The sequence below is a fragment of the Pinus tabuliformis genome, chromosome 7, assembly GCF_031772625.1.
Source record: "Pinus tabuliformis cultivar Carrire ecotype Pingquan chromosome 7, CPIR1, whole genome shotgun sequence".
NCBI lineage: Eukaryota > Viridiplantae > Streptophyta > Pinopsida > Pinales > Pinaceae > Pinus > Pinus tabuliformis.
Window position 1 is genome coordinate 923,681,362 of NC_142293.1, and position 11,835 is coordinate 923,693,196.

Here is an 11,835-nt window from a genome sequence, read left to right on the forward strand (position 1 = left end):
ATTGAGCTTGGTTTGGTGTAGTTGGTAAAGTGTGAGACTAAATAAAATGTGATAGATTCTATCATAAAGTTTGTTAAAGCTATGAAATTCCATTTTTGTTTATAGACCATTGAATTAAATGAATGTGATAGTAATAGCCCCAGTCACATTTCCCCATTATCATAAACATTGAAGAAGAAAATTTAACTAAACAAAACAAGCTAAGTTAGGGTAAACTCTCCTTGATCAACTCCAAAAACCATCTGAAACTCCAGATTAGTGGTAAACTCTGGATCTGGCAACTTCCCGACCTTGGAAAATTTCTTCTCGACCTTGAACCCTTCATGGATCAATAAATTTTCATCGCCACTATCATCGATAATTAGATTAGGGCCACCACCTAGACCCCAGTCAAGAGCCATTTCAGTACACCACCTGTATTCCTGCAACATCTCCCCCTTCTAAGTGAATAGTGTAGTGTTGTCATGGGAAATATCCATGGTAACGTGGTCGTACATGGAGAAGATGATGTAAGAGCACAATCTCACCTCAACACCTAGAGTCGTGAGGGTCTCAATGAGCACCGTCGTTTGGATGGTCATGTCGAGGGACCCTGTGATCCAGGCACACTTAAAGGGCTATGTGGAGTCGAACTCAGCTTTGCAGGTCATCAATCTAAGCATCTTAACTTATTCCAATTCAATCACTAAGCTCCCAAAATCCACCTGGGACAAATCTTTCACCTTGTATTCCCATCTGGACATAGTTTTCTTGGCCAAAAGTGCCATTGCTGCGAAGAAAAAAAATGTAGAACTGACAGAACCATAGATTATGGAAATCAATCTTAGGTTGATTTGCTCCAACAAAGAATGCTTAAAAGACAACCCTTTAGAAAATATGGTCTTCATGTTTGAAATTTGTATTGATAAAGGTTGTAGTTTTAAGAAAATTAACAAGCCAATTATAATTTTGTTAAAATTACAAATCCACGATGTTACGTGACATAAATGGATATTCAAAGCTTAAATTTACCAACCCAAGGTTCATATTCATATTCAGCCAATGTTAATTTTGAAACTTTGTAATTTTCTCAGAGTCACTACGAATGTGTATATATGCTTTCAGTAGGGTATTTTCTCAGAGTCACTACTATTGTATATTGTGTCAGCGACAATATGCATCTGAGTTCACCAAGCAATATCATTAGTTAAGGAAAACCAATATGGTTACTATATGGTTATGAGCAAGGTGTATTTACCCAATATGTTTAGATATGGTTATGTGCAAGGTGTATCTATTATTTACCAGATGATGATAGCCTCAAGCTACTTGAAATTGTCAGATTGGGATTATATTTTCCTACTATAAGTTTATCCCTTCTCTCTGGGATTACATTTTCTTTTTCCAAAACATGAAATATGAACCCCCACTAGATACCCTGTAACATCAATTTTGTGAACAAACCAAAATATTGGCTAGGTAGGTAGCTAGAGTTATTGTTGAAGATGGTCCAGACATTGTTTGATAGTTTGATTATGGGAAATAGGATTTGAATTGTTATTTTCCACTATTTTCTCTGATCGAGTTGAAATTATTTTTTCCCATTTCCTTTTCTATATCCAATGCAAGAAGTTAAGAAGCAACCAATTTGGTTAGTTGAGCCATGTTACACCTTGTATGCCCTTGGATTATTATGTCCAAAGTGATATCAACAAATGGATATACTAGTGTTGTGATGAAAGACATCACTTATGGATCATGTGATTACTTCATCAAGCCTATAAGGTTACAGGAGCTAAGAAACATTTGGTAACATGTAGTGTGCAGACGAGGCCAGTAATTCTCAAGGATGACTTGAGAGAATGTGAGGATTGTGAAATAAGGGATTCACGAGACACATGTTCCAAAAAGAGGAAGGATACCACTAGTGTGGCCTTTTCTAATGATGTTATAGATGACATTAGCAGTCTTAAGAGGGCATGATTTCATTGGATTGTGAAATAATTTGTTGTTGTAGTGAATCAATTGGGAATAGATAGTAAGTTTTAACTTTGTTGACACACCTATACCTAGAAGTGAGAGGTTATATTTATGCTATTTTGTTGTTTTACTAACTTAATATGGAGATCTCGTTGGAAAACTTAAACTTATATTCCTAGCCACTCATCTCCTCACACATTTTGCTAATCCAAGCAAATATATACTTGAGATCCTTTTTCAATCTATTATTGTGCTCCACTAGTCGCATGACTTTCCCTTAAGCTTCCTTTAATTTGTTTTCAAGAAAATTATAATATATTCCCCCATATTTGTCATCCTTCAATTTTTTATTGTTCAACATCGAATTTTTCATTTTGTTTTGCAACTCTTAGACTCCTTTTTGGAGGTTTTGTGTTTATTTTGCAGCAAAGCTAAGTCGGTTCCAACACTTTATGTTTTCCTCCTTCAATATATCAATCTCTCGCCCAACAACATCAGTACTTTTTGGGCCTTTAGCTTCATCAAAAAATTGTTAGGAGGTAAACAGTTAGGTAACAGGTTACCTCCTAATACTTATGGATTACCTCCAAGAAATAGTTAAGTTACCTCCTAACTGTTTCATCAAAATACATTTCATGTAATCCATAAAAAGCATTTAGGTTACCTCCAAGAAGCTGTGGTAATGGGACTACTCACAGAGAAAAAATAAATCCCTCATCTATCTTATGTTTAATATCCAAGCTCTACCATCCATGAATCTTGGGGTTTTGAGAACTCAAGACCCCATGCAAACTTTACCGTCTGTGAATCTTAGGGTTTTGAGCACTCAAGATCCCCTAGATTTGAATTTTATCGTACATGTAGCAAATTATTCAAGGATATTTTAATATAAAAAGGGTCTTCCATAAAGACATATGAAGAAAATTCTACAGGTCTATCCTGAATCAATGGGGTTTTGATCAACCAAATGCAATCATGGGTGTCTTGGCATATTCACAATAAGAAAATAAGTGCTAACAATAATGCATGCAGGGGTTTGGAGGTATGATTCCCACTCAGAAGCCAATGATTTTGGTTGTTATAAAATGATTACCTTATTCTTGTGCACATAAGTAGAATTTAATTATGATAAATTCTTATGAAAGAATTCCTCTATTTTTGTGCATAGAGGTAGAATTTAACTATCATAAAATTCTTATGAAAAATTAATTATGATAAAATTCCTATGAAAGAATTCCTTTATTCTTTGCGTAGAGTTAAAATTTACCTCTGACAAATTCCTATAATATAATTCCTCTATTCTTTTGCTTGAAACTATGACATTTTCATATGAAAATATGATAGGAGGATATTGCACAGTGCTTCCTAGACTTCCACTGTCATCCTAAGATAAAGACAAGAGAGAAAAAATAGTGAAAAATTACAGGAAAATCGCAAGGTTGAACAGTGACATATCATGGAGGAAGGAAGCAAGCAAATTTCAGTCAGATTTATTTGTCTAAACAATTATTCTCTTTTTATCTACTTGTCATCGAGCGAGGAGACCAAGAAACAGTTAGGAGGTAACCTAACTGTTTGCTGGGCCTTTCAGCATTTGTGATTTTTGATTGCCCCCTGCATGTAGGTTTTAACCTCGTACAAAAATTACCTGCATACGAATTTTAAAAATATAAAATAACCAATGGCGAGACAATAACACATAAAACACATATACACAGAGATTTCCCCTGGATCCCAAAATCGAGACTACCAAATTGATTTTTCATTATTTTCCTTTCAATGTTACAATACATATATATATATATATATATATATATATATATATATATATATATATATATATATATATATATATATATATATATGCCGAAGCATCCATAAACCCTAATCCATTAACCTTGGATAGAACAAAACCGTAGTTCCCATGACCAGATCTACATAATACCATGGCCCTAAAACCATCGCGCCCAAAACCATGTGCAAAATCCATGCCGCCCCCTATGACCCCCCTGCTAGTCATGGAAAGAACATAACACAACCCAACACTGCAATATCAGGTACAAAAAGTATGTTTCAAAGATTCTCCATCTGTACTGTATGCCACATAACTCTCCTGTCTCAAGTTGATTTTTTTTCCATCTTTCTGACTCTTTTTGTAGTTTGGTCTTCAGATCATTTCCTTCTCCTTGTAACAAGCAAAACTCCTTTCCTAAATTTCTTATTTGGGTAATGCATGTTGAAAAGTGTGCAACATGAAATGCTTGTTGAGAATGCAAGAAGATGATGGAGCTTAGTGGAAAGGAGTCGCCTTCACTAAGTGGGCTCGCAGGCAAATTATGGCGCAAGTTCTATTTCTGATCCCAGCAGGGATGATCACAGTGTGGGTGACCACAATGTGAGTGATCACAGTGTGGGTGATCAAAGTCTATTTTTAGACTGGCTGTCAAAAATAGAAAAGTCAAATATTATTGTCTCATAATAATATTTGGACTATAAACTTGATCTTATTCTCTTGGAGCACTTCAGGATGAGCTACGGATGTGGTACATGCAGATCCCAGAGGGAAATACGTGGTTACCTATGGGATGACTAATATTTGCATGCAAGACTTCAGTTAGAACTCAAGTGAGTTGAGTTTAGTGGACTGGAGGTGCAGTTGATGGAGTTGTGTTCAGTTTAGCTTTGTTAAACTAGTTGTATTTAGTCTAACTGATCAATAGACTAGAGATGAGTTGGGTGAATTAGTTATTAATTAATTCACAAGTTATTAACTCATAATGAAACTATAGAATACATCAGTTAACTCAGTTGCATGTCAGTGCATGTTCAGTTCAGCAGGGACAGGTGTTAGAGGATCAGATTGCTATCAGTTGTGACTATAGTTGTGCATGATGATTTGCACAATCAGAGGGATTGAGTATGCCAATGAATTGGCCAATATCAAGAATTGTAGCCTGTGCTCACTTCCAACAGAGTGTGAGTGATTATTTGCAGGTCAAATACGAGTTTGGTAAACCATTCTCATCAGTTCTTGAGCAGGTATTGAGCTGGAGAGGCAGGCAAGTAGTGGAATAGATTTGGGGATCAAATCTGAGTTGTATTATGTGTAGCATGTGGAGATAGTACTGAGTACTTGTGAGGAGTATTGTACTATGTATTGTTACATGATTCAATCACTATAATATACAGATAGTTGGGGTTTTTAGCGAGATGCTTTCCCCGGGAAAATACTGTGTTGATATGTGTGATTGATGCTTCTATGTGCGCCTGTGAATGTTTGTGCTTCTGTAAATTGATGATCAATGTAGAGGAGGTTATGTATTATGCATGTTCCGCTTATAAGTGTATAATCAGGATAATCTCTGTGAATATGTGTCATATTATTCAAAATTTCTACAATGCATGTTGTAAGTTCATGTTCATTTTTTTATTTCACACTTTGGTAAAAGCATAGTTGTTCATTGAGGTGTTCCACATGTCCATGTGAATTTGTCAACTCACTGCTCAAGTTCGTGTTTTCTCTTTCAAGTTGAGAAACCATTTTCTGGAAATTGTGCAAATTCTCTTCAAGAATGTTTATCTGCTTAGTGCACTATTGATTCTTAGCTATTAGTGTATGCTTATCTTCCTACAGATCCTGGGAAATTAATTGTTGCTTCTTCAATTCATTGCCAAGCCTCTATATCTCTATTGTATGAGATGAAAGTACATTTTCTAGATATGTATTTCTATATCTAAGCTCCTCCTCTACTTTTTCAACAATCTTTGACATTGCTAACCTTTCCTCCTCATAGTTTTAGAAAAGTTCTCAATTTTTTATTTTCATCTTGAAAACTAACAATACACAACTAAATATTCTCTGGGTCTTGTTGTAATAGTTAGATTTGCCTTGTTATTATCTATCTAGGTCATTCCTTTCCTCTTTCGAGCAATAAAGTTTTTGCTGCAGAGAATTTTTTTGGAAGCGCCACTTCGTCCAAAAAATTGACCTTGTATTGCTTCAATTTAGAGACTTCCTCTTCTATAGTTTTAAAATACATTAATGCAGAAGAGATTTTCTCCACTAGAGCATCATTCTTGTTTCAGAATTGGAAAATCACTTCCTCTAGAAGCTTTATTTTTCTTTCAACATCCTTCAACCTCTCAGTTCCCACATGTATCTCTTTTTTTATATCTTTCTCTTATTCCCATGACTGACTGAATGCTTGCTAGAAGCTTGTCAGAGCTGCATCAATCCTCCTATTTTGGAAATCTCTTCTTGAAGTCTTATTTTAAGATTTTGTTCCTTATTCCGTGTAGAAGTTAGTTCTTCCACTAGCAGGCTCAACTCCTTGACTAAATGATCCATCTCCTATTCAAGGGTATTCACGTCCCTTTCTAAGTCGTTTAGTTTCTCTTCTATAACTATCAAGTCTAGAGCTCCAGTTGATAACTCATCTTTAAGACAATTTTTTTCTTCTTCTGGATCCTTCAGCCTCTTAGTTCCCACTTATATCTAAGCTTTCAAAATTTTCTCTTGTTCTTTTGATTGACACAATCAATTCCTATTGGATGCTTTTCAGAGCTGCATCAAAATTTTTGTCAGCATCCTTCAACCTCTCAGTTCCTGCTTGTATCTTTGTCGTCATAACTTTATTTTGTTCCTGTGATTGATTCAAGGCCTGTTGGAAGCTTCTCAAGGTTGCATCAATCCTCTTGTTCTGGGTTGTCTCTTCTTGCAGTCTTATTCTAAGAATTTGTTCCTAACTATGTTTAGAATTTAGTTCTTCCATTAGCAAGCTCATCTTCTTTATTAAATGTTCCCTCTCTTGTTCAAGGGAATTCTTCTCCCTTTCTAAGTGGTGTGCTTTCTCTTCTACAACTTTAAAATGTAGAGCTCTAGATGATAACTCATCTTTAAGCTTGATATTTTCCTCTTGTGCAAGAGCCAGTATTACCTAAAAATCCTTGGCCCTATTTTCATGTGTCTGATAAAGATTGAGGACATCTTGATACTAAAGAATTATTAACTCTTTTTGATCCAAGATATTTTACTTATAGATGCATCAGAATTACATGACACAAAGCTTATTAACAATGGAACTTAAAATCACATCAAACGATTTGGAAATCGCAAGATAAGCCTGGAAACCATGACACAAATATTTTATTATGAAGTTCATCCAATTTGGACTACGTCCCCTAGCCCTACTCAATAGTGGGGAGGCCTTCTTTCATTAAGTGGCATAAAAAGAGATAAAAGTAAAAGCAACATTCATTTACAATCCTTATACCTCCAACGTGGAAGATGGATGAAGAATGGAGAGCCCAACTTCAGAAACAGACAGTGCCACTTGAATCTTGGCGAAAAATCGTTCAAAAACGCCTATCCGAACACCCAATTCGGATAATCGGGCTTTCTGCACCCCCTTGGAACCTCCCTGTTGCTCAAGGTGAGGTCCCAGCCTACTACCAGGTCAATCACTGTTGTACACACTGATCTTCTAAATTATTGTTCCGGTCTCCCCCTTTTCCAATGCAGATAGTCCTTTATATAAGCTGGCGGCTAACTCCTCAATCCCCGGGCAGTTCTCAACAAACGACAAGTATAGAAAGCAGGTTCATTTCAATACACAAAGATTCTCGGTCCCGGAATAGTACGCAGATACAACCTTGTTAAACATAGTAAAAATACAAAAAAATAGTTCCACAGACTATTTCCTACTTATCTTCTTAACCGCTCATTAATTCCCTAAACCGACGGCTTAAACACAGAGAATTGGAGCTTAACGCTTTAAACTGATGGCTTTAACAGACCTGGCAGTGCTACGAATGGAGAACCATAATTCATCAGCGCCAATACACAATATCGCAAATAGTAAATTGGTGGAACCTACAAATCTTACGGTCTATGCACGTGACATGTGCGATATGTGATTGCGATATCGCAATCGCAATCCTGACTGCCGAAGGTTGATTCTGTACCGCCTTCCCTTTGCGATGTGTGATTTTGATCATCGCATCACAACCCTGACTACTGAGGGTTGATTCGTAAACACTTGATCCACCTCCAATCCGCGATATGTGATATCGCAATCACAACTTGGATCCTGTCGGGGCCAATTCGTAAACACTTGCCTTTTGCGATTGCGATATGCAATTATCGCATCACAAATTTTCTTGCCTAGGGCCGATTTGAAACCGCTGAACTCTACCTTCTACATTGAGCGAAATGCAGGACCAATGGCGGCCCACCATTTGGTGCTTCCCCATTTTCTAGTAGTTTTTCCACGTCATCTTCTCTTGCGACCTGTCTAAGTCAAACATGATCTTTGACTTGCTCTAACTTCTTCATCTAATCTCGGATTTGAGTGATGTTCACATCATTGGAATCAAGATGACGAGAACTTCGATCCGATGCTAATTTTATCCAGATTCTACCACTTTGAGTTTTGAGACTTTTTACCATGCCACTGGTACTTTTTATAGATCCACATGGATCAATCCTCTCCACTAAGATATTTTGGACCGCCAAAAGCCCTTTCAGTCAATTGGCAAGTGAGGAAATTTCTCCCTCACTTTTTCTTTCTCCATCCACCGAGCTTTACTCAGATGCATTCCTTTGAAGCCCACATGAATGTACTCCACCAAAAGTATTAACACATCTAGCACACTGCCTGTGTCCTTGCCAAACCACACTTTAAACCACCTACACACAAGCTATTACATCCTTTGCAATCATATACAAACCATACATGACTCAAACAACCCCTCACTTGCCAAGAGTTTATAGCACACACTCTTTGGCCAAGGATTTCATAATAAAAACCAATACCTCAACTACTCATAATAAAAGGCCACAAACATCATTGTTGTATTTTTAAGTGATGGGAAACACATAATCACTTTACATTTATTCACACACATGACTTATAAATGGTGGTGATAACAAGATACTACATCTAAAAAAACCATATTTGACTTAATAAAGAAGATCACCATGAATGTGGTGGGTTTGTTTATTGAACATTTTCACCCATTGGCTTCTTTATTGATGCTTTCTTAGCATGGAGCATATGACATGTGGCTCCCTGGTGTCCCACCTTGTTGTAGTGACTACAACGATTCTTTCTTCTCCAAACTTTCTGGGTCATCTTGGAGTGCTTTCCCCTGATGTGCCTTTGATAAGTGTTCATGGATCCCTCACTGTCATTGGAATGTGATGAGGTGCCCTAATCATTTGTCGTTGGTGGGTCGCTGGCCGTTTTGGAGCATTCCCCAACTTCCTTCCTGACATACCCGAGTTCTGCATGATGAGGCAATTCCTCCACTTTGATAGGGTTTACGATGCCCTATCCATTAATGCCGGGGCCCTTCCCCTGATACCCCATTTTCTTCAAAATTTTGGATCCAATACTTGTAGTATGTTTTTCAAAAGCAACAAAATCATCATCAGGAAAGGTACATGAAATCAAAGAGTTACTTTTTACCTCAAGGTGGTTATGTTGCAGCTTTTCTAAGGCCTTGTCCTTAACCTGTAAATGGAATAGAAACCTTTTCTTTATCCTTCTCTGCTTCCTGTAGGAGTTTCCTTAGCTTAACATTCTCTTCTTGAATGCTTTGGTTGATCTCCTCAAGTTCCTGGATCCATGCCGCATTGGGTGTCCTTTTCATCTTTGGTGCAATATCTATTGAAACTTTTGTTTCTTCACTCGAATTCGGAACCCAAATCGATGTGTCCATCTATTGCAATCCCAAGAGCTTCAATATTCCTTTTGTCATCAAAATCCAACCCCAAGTCAATTGGTCTACCTCGTGCAAATACCACAGTTGTGACCTTCTCATCTTCCTCTGATTCAGACTCGTGATCTTGTTGCATGGTGGCAGTTGTCTTCTACCTCTCCTTTCAGTCATTCTTCTTAGGTATCAGCTCAGGGTGCAGTTTCCAACAATTGTCTTCACCGTGTCCCTCTTTATCACAATGTGTACAAGAGGGCTTTTCCCCTCTTCTCTTGGTTGTTGCGGATCTTCTTGGGTGGTCATTTTGTTCATGCGTCCCCCTACTCTCAAGATGCATGGCCTTCACACTGGCCTCATCGATAGTAGTCGGCTCAAACAATAATAATGAATTCCTTAGGTAACTATGTAAGGAACCAATATACTTAGTTACAATCTCTGGTGAATCTAATGGAATGCTCAAATTCAATGCTTGTTTCCTAAATTCTTCGGTGAAGTTTTGCACATTTTGACCCTTGATTTTCCTTAGGTGTTTCCATTCCATTAATTCTTTTTGTTTATATCCCAGAGGGTAAAACTGATTCTTCAATGCAGAAACAAAATTTGACCATGAAGAAAGAAGGTTACCCACATTTTTGTTGCCTTGCAATCTGCTCTCCCACCAAATGAGAGTGGTGCCACTCAGTCAAAGGGATTCGAACTGGATCTTTGCCTCATCTTCTTCAATCTGTTGAATCCGGTAGTAGACCTCAATCTTCCTAATCCAATTGTTGAGCTTTTTTGCATTACATTCTCTAGCATACATAGGCAAGTCAAACTTTACATCTAGTTTAAGGAAAGGTTTCTTAGATGTATGTCTAGAATCGTGATTAGAGTGATGAGAACTATCACTTGAAGAAGGAGAGGGAGGAGGCTCTTCTCTAACACCTTCATGATTTTCTGATCCATTGTCATCAACATATTTCTTCTCATGCCCAAGTGCCTTCTCATACTCTGAAAATAGCTTGTCCACTTTCTCTGCCATATTGTAGAATACCTTGCAGAAATTATGTTCCTCTTCCCAACAAGCTTCTTCATTTTCCATGTTTCTTCTTCGTTGTGCATGTCCTGCTTTGGGATCAAAGGACTTAAGTGTTCCTTCACCTTTTCGCAGCTTGTTTTGGGTTAGCATATACTCATGTAATTCACATCAACACAGACCTGATCTGATACCAAACTTGATCCAAGATCTTTTACTTATAGATGCATTAGAATTACATGACACAAAGCTTATTAAGAACTTAAAATCACATAAAACAATGTGGAAATAACAAGATAAGCCTGGAAACCATGACACAAAGATTTGATTATGCAGTTCATCTAATTTGGAGTACATCTTTAGGCCCTGATCAATAGTGGAGAGGCCTTCTTTCATTGGCATCAAAAGATATAAAAGTATAAGCAACATTCATTTACAATCCTTATACCTCCAACCTAGAAGATGTACGAAGAATGGAGAGCCCAAATTCAGAAACGGACAGTACCACCTAAATCCTGGTGAAAAATCGTTCAAAAACGCCTATCCAAACACCCAATTCGAATAATCGGGCTTTCTGCACCCCCTCGGAACCTCCCTGTTGCTCAAGGAAAGGTACCGACTTGCTGCCAGGTCAGGTTACTATTGTATGCACTGATCTTCTGAATTATTGTGACAGTCTCCCCTTTTCTGATGCGAATAGACCTTTACATAGGCTGGCGGTTAACTCCTCAATGCTCGGGTAGTTCTCAACAAACGACAAGTATAACAGGCGGTTTCGTTGCAATACATAGAGATTCTAGGTCTTGGAATAGTGTGCAGGTACAACCCTGTTAAACATAGTAAAAATACCAAAAAAATAGTTCCACGGACTATTTCCTGCTTATCTTCTTAACCGCTCATTAATTCCCTAAATCGGTGGCTTAAACATAGAGAATCAACGCTTAACTCCTTAAATCGGCGGCTTTAACAGACTCGACATTGTTGTGAACGGAGAACCATAATTCATTGGCACCAATACACCATATCACAAATAGCAAATCGGTGGAACGTGTAGATCTTACGGTTTATGCATGTGGCGTCTGCGATATGCGATATCACAATTGCAATCCTAACCGTCGAGGGCCGATTTTGTACTACCTTCC

At 37.5% G+C, this 11,835-nt stretch overlaps 1 pseudogene; it reads right to left on the reverse strand.

Annotated features, from left to right (window-relative positions):
- Positions 1-200: 200 nt before the first annotated feature.
- LOC149250671 (adenosylhomocysteinase pseudogene) lies at positions 201-767 on the reverse strand (annotated as a pseudogene).
- Positions 768-11,835: the final 11,068 nt, after the last annotated feature.